Raw genomic sequence first — 12,736 nt, forward strand, 5'->3', positions numbered from 1 at the left:
GTCTCTGGCATTTTTCCAGCATTCCATATTACTACAACTCCCAAGCACACCTCACAGAACTATGTAACCCTGGTCTGGGTGTGAGAAAGGAAAAAATGATGCAATGAGTCCATCCTGTGTATAAACACGCATGAGGCACAGCTCAGTTTTAAAAAGTACTATGTCATTTTTCTGAGGAGAGTTTTAAAAAGGGGTAGAAGGGCATGGGGGAGAAAAGAGTATGGGAAAATGGGAAATGCTTTCTCCGATTCCCCCTTAAAGACCGGCAGAGAGGAAGGTAGTTCGTTTTGGTGAAAATTAGAGTTAGTTTCTTCTATAAATGTTAGTGCTATAGAATACCCAGATTACATCCATACATTGCATTATTCGAAGCCAAGCAAAATTTTGTGCGAGGTTTACAACACAAGCCCCTAACTTTTAGTTGCTAAATAACTACAAAAACAAATGCAGAATGTCCACGTTTTTGAATTTCTTCCTTTTCCTCCCACTGTCTCAACTTCAAACATTCAGTGGTGGGATGGAGAGAAATTTGTCGAAATCTGGAGCTGCACTGCAAGTCAGAACAAAGACTCCTGCTACAGGACCCCATCACAGTGGTACCTCACCTCCATGAAAAATGGCTACATAGCAACTACATGTGTGCAGAATGTCTCCGAAAACCAGGAAATGGAGGCAAACATCCTCTGAGCAATCAAATATCACGAAGTCCTTATTAATGCTCTGCTCAGGAAACAAACAAACACAAACCACCCTCACAGTGCATTTACTCTGACTTTATATACCTTACATACCTTGCTTCTTAGCCCTTAGCAGACTGAAAGGAGATAAAGAAAAGTATGCTGGCAGGGAACAGAGAGGCAATGAGGGAGGCTGACTATAAAATTAAGCATTCCACAGCACGGAAGACAGTATCGAAAGTACCCTGTGGTAAATATGGATGACGGAATAATGCCCAGCATATTTTGCTTAAGATGGCAGTAAAGAAATATACTCGTAAACACAGTGTAACTTGTAAACTTGTAAACTTCCATCCATAGTGGTTAAAAATAACCAAAAAAAAAAAAAAAAAAAAAAAGTGGTTCTTGAGTGGTAAAGCTTCTATTACCTGGAATCCCAACTCCCCCACCCCAAGCAGTGGTTCTCTGTTGTTTATTCCTGCTCTAATACTCAGAGCAAAGCAGTTTGGTGAAGAATCAAAGGCTGCATTTTCGACTGTTGGGGGGGAGGGGCAACGATCTGTGAGGACCAGCAGTTTGAAAAAGCCCCCCACAGGTAACTGCTGAAAAAAAATCATTACCCCATCCCCCACTTTGAGGATCACCGCCCTGAGGTCTCTAGAGAGACGTGATCTTCCCACAGGAAGGATCTCAAAACATGAAAGCTTTCATTATTGACTTCACTGAGACTCTTAAGGCATTCAAAGCACATCTTGAATATTTTATAGATAAAATAATATGTTGTCTGGAATTTACTCAAAAATAACAGGACTGGGGTGGGTATGGGGGGGCGTCTGAGCGGCTCAGTGGGTTAAGCATCTGACTTCGGCTCAGATCATAACCTCATGGTTCGTGAGTTCAAGCCCCGCATCGGGCTCGCTGCTGTCAGCACAGAGCCCACTTTGGATCCTCGGTCCCCTTCTCCCTTTCTGAACCCGCCCCCTGCTTGCACTGTCTCTCTCAAAATAAATAAATAAACTTAAAAAAATAATAATGGGAAAGGGACGCTGCGGGGTCCGGATAAAGCAATATTGGCCACGTAGTTGCCAGCTGCGGTTGGTGGCAGACAAGGCTCATACCTTTCCTTCTGGTTTTGTACGCGCTTGAAATTTCCCACATTAAAAAGTTGTTTTTTCTTTCTTTCTTTCTTTTTTTTTTTTTTAATAAAGAAGTCTTTCTTAAATGGCACTTCGTAAAGCAACCTGGCAAAAATCCTCCACTCTGTGGAGCTATGTTACAGAGAAAGGGGGTCAGAATTCTTCCTCCATGTAACCCCTCCTGCCCCTCCAAAAGAAACCTTACATTTAACTAGATCAAATTGAGAGTGAGCATTTCTCATTTCATTGTTAAAAGATGGCAATAAAAATTCTTTTTGCAGGGAAAGTTGACAGGCTGGATAAAAGTACAAAGAACAACCAATGGGCAGAGGGGAAGGGATTCCTCCTGCCCAACCTGCTTAATCGACTGTATCAGAGCACCTGACTCTGGCTTACTTCTCTGATGAGCTTTCTCTGTCTATTCACGCCAGGAATGCTTTGTCCTACGAGACTCCACCCTTCTTTGAGAGACAGTAGAATCTGCAACTCTCCAAATCCAGTTCTTTCTGGTGTCAGTGTCTACACCCACAGTGATGTGCGTCCTGGAATGTCACAGCTAATCATAGCCGGGAAGAAGAATGGGAGAGTCCTGTGAGTGTTGGAACACCAAGAAGGCAATAGCGAGCACCTCCATTTTTAAAGCAGATATGATGACAGAGGCATTTTCCTGAGCATCATCTCCAATGGTCTTAGGAGACGGTGATTCCCAATGCCCCCATTTTTACAGACGACAGCACCAACTCTGGAGAGGTTAAGACCTTGCCCAAGATCCCACAGTTACTAAGGATACCACCTGATCCCACGTTCTTACTCAATGAACCATGTTAAAATACCCAGAAAGGGGGTAGGAAACGACCTGGTGATATGAAAATAACAATGACAACAGCAAACAACCACATTCTATAAGGAAGGCTTCAATATGCCATCTGCAGTCCATCTTTGCTCAGCCCGAGTGGACTCGATCCAGATATGGCAGAAATGGGTCCTGAGGCCGGTGACTCAATTTCAGTCCCAGGATGTTCTATCCAGATGGCATGGCAGCAGAATCAGGGTGTTATCCCTGCCACAGCACCCCATACCTCCTCCCCCCGACCCAGTGCCTCTTACCTAGACAACTTTCCTTCTACGGTTCCAGTGCGTGCAGCAGAGAGGGATAATCCCAGCACATCAATACAAGCTCTTCAAACACCAATTTGAAAAACACAGTTACAAGAGCAACCGGAGAGGTTTTCCAGCCTGTTCGTATGACTCACTCATCAAAACGAAAGAAATTCGCTGAAGGTAAACATACCTCCAACCTGCTTCATTCACCCTCCTCTGGGGTGTGCACCCTAATGGGGACAGAGCTGACCAAGAGAGGGGTTCTTTGTGAAAGGCTGTTACAAGTGACCTCCCTTAGCAAAGTTTTCCACACCTCCCTCTCCCGTTTCCTTCCTGTCCATGCCTGAATTCCCTCAACTCCCCTTGCATGTCCAGAACTTTCGGATGGGAGGACTCACCCGTGTCACTTCCTATCCAAACAGAAGCAGCAGCCACGCAATCTCTGCCAACTCTCTTCAAGGGGGTCTATGCAGCCAGTGCCCAGCTTCCCTGGGTACGTCGCCATGTTCCTTGGTCTCTCTGGCCCCATCAGTGAGCCTCACCCTGATGTGGAGTGATTTCCCTGCATCAGCCACTTACAGGCTGTATAACCATAGCTCAGAGGCTGCCTCCCTTGCTGCATTTATACTATGGCGGTGGTAACAATACCCACCAGGTGCAGCTGCGGGACTACACCCGTTGGTAACATATCAAGGGCTGGCACAGAGTCTGGCACATGGTGAGCACTATTTGTATGTTTGCAGTCACTGTCGTTATTATTGTTGCTGTTTCACTGAATACTGCAGGAAGCCCAAGGAAACACAGACTGCCAACGTTCGCAAGGGTGTGAATCGCTTTCCAACAAGCCAACGTTTGTAGAATTTCAAAAGCTAAGGCTATTTATCATAAGGAGGCAAAGCACGAATACAAGACCCCTAGGTCTCACTGACTGGGAACCACGGACAGGATGCACAGTGGGCTCCAGAGACCGGGACCAAGTCAGTGAGTCAGGAATACAACCCAGCGGGTTCTGAAGCGTTAACGATGCAATCACTTCCCCGGAGCCGAGTAGCTGAATCAGAGGGGGGAAAGAATGGCAACAGGTAGGAGCCAGTATCAGCTGCTACCGAGTTGCATGCTCCCCACTGGTGTAAGCAACTGTCAATCACTGATGGGAGAAAACGAAGCTTCTAAACAGCGATGCCCATGCTACCGGCTGGCACCCATGCGATAAACAGACAAGCACACGTGCACAGACACGCGCAGGAAGCCCATCGTAATTGTCCTTTCTTCTCTCGGTCCTCTGCCTATGAGACCCCCACACACAACCCAGGTGGGTTCTTGGAAAAAACTCGTGCTGTACATTAAGTAGCCTGAGGGTGACATGACAGAGAAAAGCACCTGTTGCCAGCACGGTCACTTGGCTGTCATAAAAACACTGTTAGCATGCTAACATTCCCGCTACCGTTAGTGACCTCAGACCTGAAGATGTGCTCAGTGGCCTGCATCAGTGCTGAGCAAGCCGGGGCCTCTGGAGACACTGCTGCCGTGGGGAGGGCTCTCCCCCTGGGCAGGGGATGACTGCAGCCCGGTAGGGGGTGGGCGGAGGAAGGAACAGGAGCACAAACGTCAAGTGCTTCGGTTCCCGGGTCTGACTCTTCGTTCTTAAAAGCTGAGAAACTTAAACTTGTACAATATCTAACAAAGCCATATCTAATAAATACGGCGAGTGCTACGCAGGGTAAACGTAATTCAGGAGGCTCCCTTTGCTCTCTTGACTTACACCTGTGTTTCAGAATATTAAGGATTTCAAATCTCCCTGCAAACAAACCCTGTCTGCCGAAATCTTGGTACATAAGCGAAAATATCGCTGGGAAAAGAAAATGCGTATCTATCCTTCAACTAGATGGTGAGAAGCCAGGAACCAACAACGCTTTTACAGCTTTTATCACCCCAAATCCCTCTGCACTATAATTAACGCACACTCTAACTCAGCAATGCCACTTTAAAAGCAATGGATCTTAAGGATCGCGTATAAGGATGGTGCAGTAAACATCATCTGTAGTAGAGGGTGGGGGCCTAAAAACGACCTGCATATCTATGACGGAATTACGTTTGAATGCACTCTGGCATAGCCACATGATTTAGGGCATTATGCTGTTATTAAAAATCAGCTAAATCTTTACCTATGAACTCAGAGCAACAACCGTCAAAAATTCTGTAACTACCAGCTTGTTGAAAAAGCTGCAGAGTAAGGCGTGCAGACCCAAAGCGAAGCCAGTCATCTTGTATGTGTTTGTGCCTACACGAGCTCGGAGAAAGGATGGAACAGGTCCATCCTCAGAGGGATAAAAGGTAGAGCACAACATCTACTTTGTCAATATGCAATCTTTGGAGTATTAACACTCTGTTAAACAAAAACCTATTATTTAAAAAAAATTTTTAAGATTTATTTATTTTTGAGAGAGAGAGAAAGAGACAGAGCATGAGCAGGGGAGGGGCAGAGAGAGAGGAAGACACAGAATCTGAAGCAGGCTCCAGGCTCCGAGCTGTCAGCACAGAGCCCGATGTGGGGCTCGAACCCACGAACCATGAGATCATGACCTGAGCTGAAGTCGGACACTTAACCGACTGAGCCACCCAGGTGCCCCAAGAACTATCATTTTAAATACTGCTTCTCCTAAATACTAGATATAAAAACATTGAGGAGAAGGCTTCCTTCAGTATTATATCAGTCATCACTGACCATTTCAGCTCTAAGATCATCTGAGTGGTTGCTATGTGTCAGAATTATGCTAGACTATTGCACGCACTGTATCATCTAACCCTCACAATCCCAGCTTACGGATAAGGAAACAGACTACATAACCTGGCCAAAGTTCCAAAGCAAGCAGGTGGCAGAGATGGGCTCCAAAGCCCAGTTTTTACAATTAGATGATACACATAGTAAGATACACATTGATCATATATGCCCCCTTCATAAATAACAATGCTTAGAACACAAATCTCATTAACCATTTGCTTTTAGCACCACATAAATCATACCTTGACTAAGAGCAAAAGCAAAAATAAAAAAAAAAAAATCACTTGAGATCAAGCATTCCTTTTCAAAATTGGAATTAAAACTACTTAAGCCCTGGAGCGCCTGGGTGGCTCAGCTGGTGAAGCGTCAGACTTCAGCTCAGGTCAAGATCTCATGGTTTTTGAGTTCAAACCCCGTACTGGGCCCTGTGCTGACAGCTCAGGGCCTGGAGTCTGCTTCAAATTCTGTGTCTCTCCCTCTCTCAGCCCCCTCCCCCGCTCATGCTCTGTCTCTCTCTCTCTCAAAAATAAACAAACATTGATAAAAAAAAAAAAAAAAGCCACTTAAACCCTGGGACTTCCCTGAGTTTCCATTCTTTTGAATTATTAAGCCTAGAGAGACCATTCTTCTTCTTTTTTTTCTTTTTTTTTTGGAGTTTATTTATTTAAGAGAATGAGAGAGAGAACAAAGAGCAGAGGGGCAGAGAGAGAGGGTGAAAGAGAATCCCAAGCAAGCTCCACACTGTCAAAGCAGAGCCCAACTTGTGGTTCAATTCACTGAACCCACAAAATCATGACCTGGGCTGAAATCAACAGTCAGACACTCAACCGACTGAGCCACCCAAGTGCCCCTCCTTTTCTACTTTAACTAAAAATTTTAATCGTCTTTACTGAATTGAAAATTATAGGAAACTATGAGGAAAAAACAAAAATCACCCCAAATGTCACAACCTAGACATGACCAATTTAAAACTTTTGCATATTTTATCCCATTCTTTTAAGTATATTTTAAATTTGTTGACACAGCTGGGATTGTACTACGGTGTTTGACATCTTTCATTCTTTCTGATTGCTACTTATTACTTTCGCATATTACTGAAACTTATCCAAAAACAAGTTTAAACTATTGCATAGTATTCTACAGCATAGACCGACATTTATCTAACTGTTCCCCGTTGCTGACATGTTAGTTTGGTTCTGATTTTTGCTATTGTTCAAAAAGATTTGCCTATACCTCTAATTTTCTCTTTAAGATAGATTCTTTTTTTAATATTAAAAAAAATTGTTAACGTTTATTTATTTTTGAGAGACAGAGAGAGACAGAGCATGAGCAGGGGAGGGGCAGAGAGAGGGGGAGACACAGAATCTGAAGCAGGTTCCAGGCTCCGAGCTGTCAGCGCAGAGCCCAACGTGGGGCTTGAACTCACGAACCGTGAGATCATGACCTGAGCTGAAGTCGGACACTTCACCAACTGAGCCACCCAGGTGCCCCTTTTTTAAATATTTTTTAAGTTTATTTATTTATTTTGAGAGAGAGAGAAAGAGAGCACACAAGAGCACAAGTGGGAGAGGGGCAGAGAGAGGGAGGGAAAGAGAGAATCCCAAGCAGGCTCCGTACTATCTGCACAGGGCCCAACACAGGGCTCAAAATCACTAACCATGAGATCGATCACGACCTGAGCCTAAATCAAGAGTCGGACACCTAATCAATTGAGCCACCAGACCCCTCTCTTTAGCATAGATTCTTAAGGAGGAATGCTCCCAAGTCAAAACCTGTAAGTTTTTAGACGTCTCTTACTACATACAGCTAAACTGATTCCCAAAGGACTGTCAAATGCAGAAGCTATGGTAAGTCACTATGATTTCCCTTTCTTTACCTGCAAAATGCTCAAAATGATGTGTTTTCTTAAGTACTCCACTGAAAAGCTGCCTAACGTAGAACAGAAAGGAATCAAACTTGGAGTCAAAAGGACCAAGATCAGGTTACAGCTTTCTTTTTTCTTATTGGGTCACCTTAAGCATGGCTCCTCAGCAAGGCAGAAAAGCTTTAGGAAAGGAAAATTCCAACCCAAAAAGGATATATCGAAGTCCTAACGCGAGAGCAGGTCTGCGTGGCAGAATGGCCCCCCAAATCCAGTCTGCAATGAACAGGATCCTTTCTCTCGTTAGCTCCAGTGCTATGTCACCATGCCACAACTTCGGGAGCAGCAGTTCTGAGGACAGCTTTTGAGAAGTACCACACGCTGTCCTCCGTCAGGCAGCAACTATGGAAATTACTTGGCCCGAACATCAAATGACTGTACTTCCTTATATTTATATACCATTTCCTCAAATACTACTATTCGCTCAGCCCAGACTACTGATTGTGGGAAATCCCAAAGAACAAGTAAAGACACCCTCTCTGCCTACCAAATGGTAGGACATGCTCGGTAAGGATAAAAACAGAGCGGCACATACACTGGGCAGCTGGGAAGAGATTCGTCCAGACAGAGGCAAGGACGAGAAGAGACAAGGAGTGGATGCAAATGCACACCGACCGTCTGGAGACCGTTCTTGGGTTCCGGATAATCTGCAGAAGGTAGAAGGGGAGGTAGCAAAGGTCCGCAGCTTAAGTAGAAAAAAAGAAGAGAAGTTGCCTGGGTGGTTTGGTCAGTTGGGCATTTGACTCCTGACTTTGGCTCAGGTCATGATCTCATGGTCATGGGATACAGCCCCGAGCCCCTCATCGGGATCTGTGCTGACAGTGCAGAGCCTGCTTGGGATTGTCTCTCTCCCTCTCCGTCTCTCCCTCCCCTCTCCTCTTCCTCAAAAAAATTAAAAAGAAGAGTTTCCAGTGTGGAGAGATTTTCACTTGAGATTTATGTCCACGCTCATTTTATTCTATATAAATGCAATATTTGAAGCAAAAGCAATGCAAATTCAGCACAAGGAAAGAATAAAAATTAAGACATTGTGATTTTTTTTAATGTTTATTTATTTTTGAGAGAAAGAGGGAGACAGAGAATCTGAAGCAGATTTCAAGCTCTGAGCTGTCAGCACAGAGCCCGACGTGGGGCTCAAACTCATGAACCGTAAGATCATGACCTGAGCCGAAGTTGGATGCTTAACCAACTGAGCCACCCAGGTGCCCCCAAAATATTCTCTTTATCTTACTATTACATATGATTTTTTTTAACTGTTGCGTTTACGCAAACACTGGAGCCATAGTCCTTAGTCTTCGAGAGCACGGCTTCCTGTAAGTCAGATTGGTAAATGAGGATTCTGATATAGGAACTAAAGTAGACAAGTAGTAAAAAACGAAGATTTCATTCCAGTACCTGTGCCTGGACCCTCTCAAGGAAGAGTGAACTAATTTGGAAAAAAAAAAAATGTAATGGCAGTGAGTCATTTATACACTAAGTTAGAACTTTATTTTCTTAGGTTTACTTCTTTATTTTGAGAGAGACAGAGTGTGAGCAGGGGAGGGGTAGACAGAGGGAGAGAGAGAGAATCCCAAGCAGGCTCCACACCAGCAGCACAGAGCCCAACAGGAGGCTCGATCCCGAGAACCATGAGATCGTGACCTGAGCTGAAATTAAGACTTGGATGCTTAACTGACTGACCCACCCAGGCGCCCCTAATTTAGAACTTTTAGATTGTGGGTGAACACATCGAATAAAAATACTCAAGATGGTCATACCTTAATAGCTTATTCCAGTAACAATCTTTACCATGTTGAAATTTCTTCTTTGTAAAATATACTTAAATCTCTATTCATAATTGTATCTATTTCCTCCTTGAAGTCTTTCATCCTGAAAAGGGCAACTGGGAACCATCATCCCCGCATCACACCTTCATATATTTAAGACTCTTATTATGACACTCACTGCCTCAGATTCCCCAACATAAATATTCCTACCTTTCTTGCCTTCTCTTTTTAGGGACTAGTTCATTGCCTTGCAATCATCTATCTCTGTGGTTCCCTATTCACTCTAAATCCTTCTTGTTTTCTTTTTGTTGCAGAACAAAACTGAGACAAGTTGCATTTACAACCTAACTCATGGAGATGGGCTTCATGTTCAGCAGAAAATACAGAGCATGCATGTTGGATTTGCCCATGAAATCCTTACTTGAACAAAAAGATCTCTCACTGGAGGAGGCACCACAAGAAAAGCTAACTGTGCTCTCGTCTATGTCAGATAATGAAGACTATGACAAAGGACAAAGAATGTCTGAAGAGGGTCTAGAACACTTAGGCTTAATTCTTTGCTCTGTCTGGTTACTTGCATCCAGTCAATAGTTAGAAAGCTAGAGCTGGAGGGGATGCCTGGGTGGCTCGGTTCTTTAAGCATCCCACTCTTCATTTTGGCTCAGGTCATGATCTCTGATCTTGTGGTCATGACATCGAGCCCTAAGTGGGGCTCTGTGCTGAGTGTGGAGCCTGATTCTCTCTCCCCCTCTCTCTGCCTCACCCCCACTTACTGGCTCACTCTCTCTCAAAATAAATAAGTAAACATTAAAAAAAAGAGAGAGCTAGAAGTTGAAAGATAATGGGGTTTCAGTGGTGAAACAAAGATGTTTTCCCAACTGAAAAATCACTTCAAATCCTGGAGAGGAACACGACACACACATTACAAGCTCCGTGTCTGATGAACAAGGGGATGTCAGAAACCCCACACCAAAAAAATACAAATACAGAAGGGAAAAATCTGGGAGAGTAAGCCAGGCAGGCCCTCTGGAAGCTTAACTTTGAGAGGCACAAGGGGCCAGGTGTGGGTTTCGTTTTGTGAGGTGTCTCGTTTTTGCCAAGAGTGTAGGTTGTGAGTAGGGAAGGATGTGAAAGCCGGGGAACTGTTGGAACGACTTGATAAGGACATGTTCCTCCTCCCAGTCCAGATGGCACAGGAAGTGAGAGGGCTCCAGGAGGGAGGTGTCCGGATGGAAAGAGAAAAGGGGGCAGGGGTGAAATATCGTGACACGACTGGCTCATGTGCAAAGTTGTGCGCAAGGAGTTCTTTAAAGCAGTTGGAGGTATGCGGAGATGTTTAAAGAAAACCAAGCAAGTGAAAAGGTGAAACATTTACAAACTCAAGAGAAAACAATGTGTTCAAGAAAGAAACCCCGATACACATACCACACTTGGCTAATCTGTACACATTATCTGTATCGTTATACTGAACGGAAAAGGCACTGAACTGAGTCTAACCAGAGCATTTGCGCTGCTCTTCTGGAATGATGGCGGTAAGGGTGATGGGGTATCAGTGAGCCTCAGTCCTTACCTGCCGCTGCCACTGTCACCACCATTGTCCTACCTAACATTACTAAGCACTTACCAGGTTTTATGTTTTTCATGCTAAGCCCTTTAAGTGGGCCTTGTGTCTCTCCCAGGAGTCTGCCACAGAACAAAAAGCATCATGAAGGCTACCAGATGGAGCAAAGAGGGATGTTTCTCTAGCAAGGAAAGCCTCCTGTGAATGCCCTTCAGTCAGCCTTTGGAATTATTTCAGCAAGGAGAGAAGGAACGTCCTGCCCAATTTCAGGAAGTCCATGACAACTGCCAGGAGCAAGTCCTTATTAGATAAGAATAGAAGAATAAAGAAGGGCCAATGGACACTGAGCTAGCAGAAGTGCACCTGAAGAGGAATGCAAAATACAACTGACCTAGACCTCCAGCTCCCCATCCCCACCACCCAAATAATACAGAAGGTTAATCCCAACGCAAGCACACATGGATCTTGTGCTGAGCCTGAACCCGTGACGGGCAGGGGCTGAAGACATCCAGCCTTTTATAGGCCCTATCCATAGATGCTGGCACCATTCCGAGCAACATGACTCAGAGGGTCAAGATTATGGTCACTAAATGTTCATGGCCAAAGCCATACCCGAATTCTGTCAGAAATTATAGTTTGCATTTCTGGAGCATTTCTTCCATACGAAACCCTGCACAGGTTATTTCTAGTACCCACATCATCAACTGTGTATAAGCATTATATTTCTAGTACCCACATCATCAACTGTGCATCAGCATTATACCCATTTTACAGACGAGTAAACTGAAGCCTACAGACAACATACTAGCTAGCGATGGAATTCACAGTCTCATTTAGGCTGTGTAGTCTCCCATCTTCCATAATATCTTAAAGGAGCCTTTACTGTGACTTTTCTACAGAGTCTGGAGGGATACAAGGAAGTCAATCTCTACCAATGGAAATCTAACGTGGAGCTCAAGACCCACTGACCGTGTTGTATACAACTAGTTAACCACGTGAAAAAATAGCACCTAGGACAAGGGGAACAAAGTTGCTAGATGACCCCAAGGTCAAAAGAAAAAGAAAGAATTGAGATTAGCGGGAGTGGAAAGGGAGAAGCCCCAGTCTTCACCCAACGTGTGCCTGGTGTTTGCTCTACACACACGCCTGGCGTTTGCCTTATGTTCCTCCTCTGTTGCCACAACAGAAACAACCCCCTTGGATCCTCCCATCCCTCCTGAAAGTGAACGGAGGCCAATCTTGATACTGTGGTGCTGAAAAATAACCCAAAAATGTGGGGAAGGTCTGATATTTACATGACCAACTGGCATATCCCAAGCTTTAACTTCGGCGTTTCTCAGGAAATCTGGAAGAGCTGACCTACTGTCACCCAGAGGCACCAACCTCCTACCTGTTCATATTAATTTCTGCACTTTGGTCAAATTGTCCACAGTATCCTTTCATTCTGCCAACAGAATAATAAATATCAGATAAACACGTGATGGGATGAATGGGTTCATTCACTAGATGGGGGAGGGAGGGGCAGGGAATCTTTTCACGATATATATGTATTTCAAATCGCAACACTCTCTTTAAACATCTTACAGTTTTATCTGTGGTTATACTCCAATAAAGCTGAAGTTTTTAAAAAATCAAAAGAATAAATACCAGAGGGGGGAAAAAAACTATACACTTTTCTCTTTTCATGGGTTAAGTGCAGATATGAACACAAACCCCACCACACGCGCTCCCTGTAAGCCAATTCCAGTATTAAAACAAATTCAAGGGTGGCTCCTGGGTGGCTCAGTCAGTT

At 44.4% G+C, this 12,736-nt stretch overlaps 1 protein-coding gene across 3 annotated transcripts in view; it reads right to left on the minus strand.

Moving 5' to 3' along the window:
• The window catches only part of PTPN14 (protein tyrosine phosphatase non-receptor type 14), a 180,900-nt gene that overhangs the window by 115,718 nt on the left and 52,446 nt on the right, over positions 1-12,736 (minus strand). Inside the window, exon 1 of one of the 3 annotated variants that reach the window (XM_045452538.1) lies at positions 2,921-3,183. The exons of the other annotated variants lie outside the window; for them this stretch is intronic. The gene's annotated coding sequence lies outside the window, so the exon portion shown is untranslated. Of the gene's footprint in view, positions 1-2,920; positions 3,184-12,736 lie in introns of those variants that run through there. 3 annotated transcript variants of the gene reach the window in all.

This window comes from Leopardus geoffroyi, chromosome C3 (genome assembly GCF_018350155.1).
Source record: "Leopardus geoffroyi isolate Oge1 chromosome C3, O.geoffroyi_Oge1_pat1.0, whole genome shotgun sequence".
NCBI classification, from domain to species: domain Eukaryota; kingdom Metazoa; phylum Chordata; class Mammalia; order Carnivora; family Felidae; genus Leopardus; species Leopardus geoffroyi.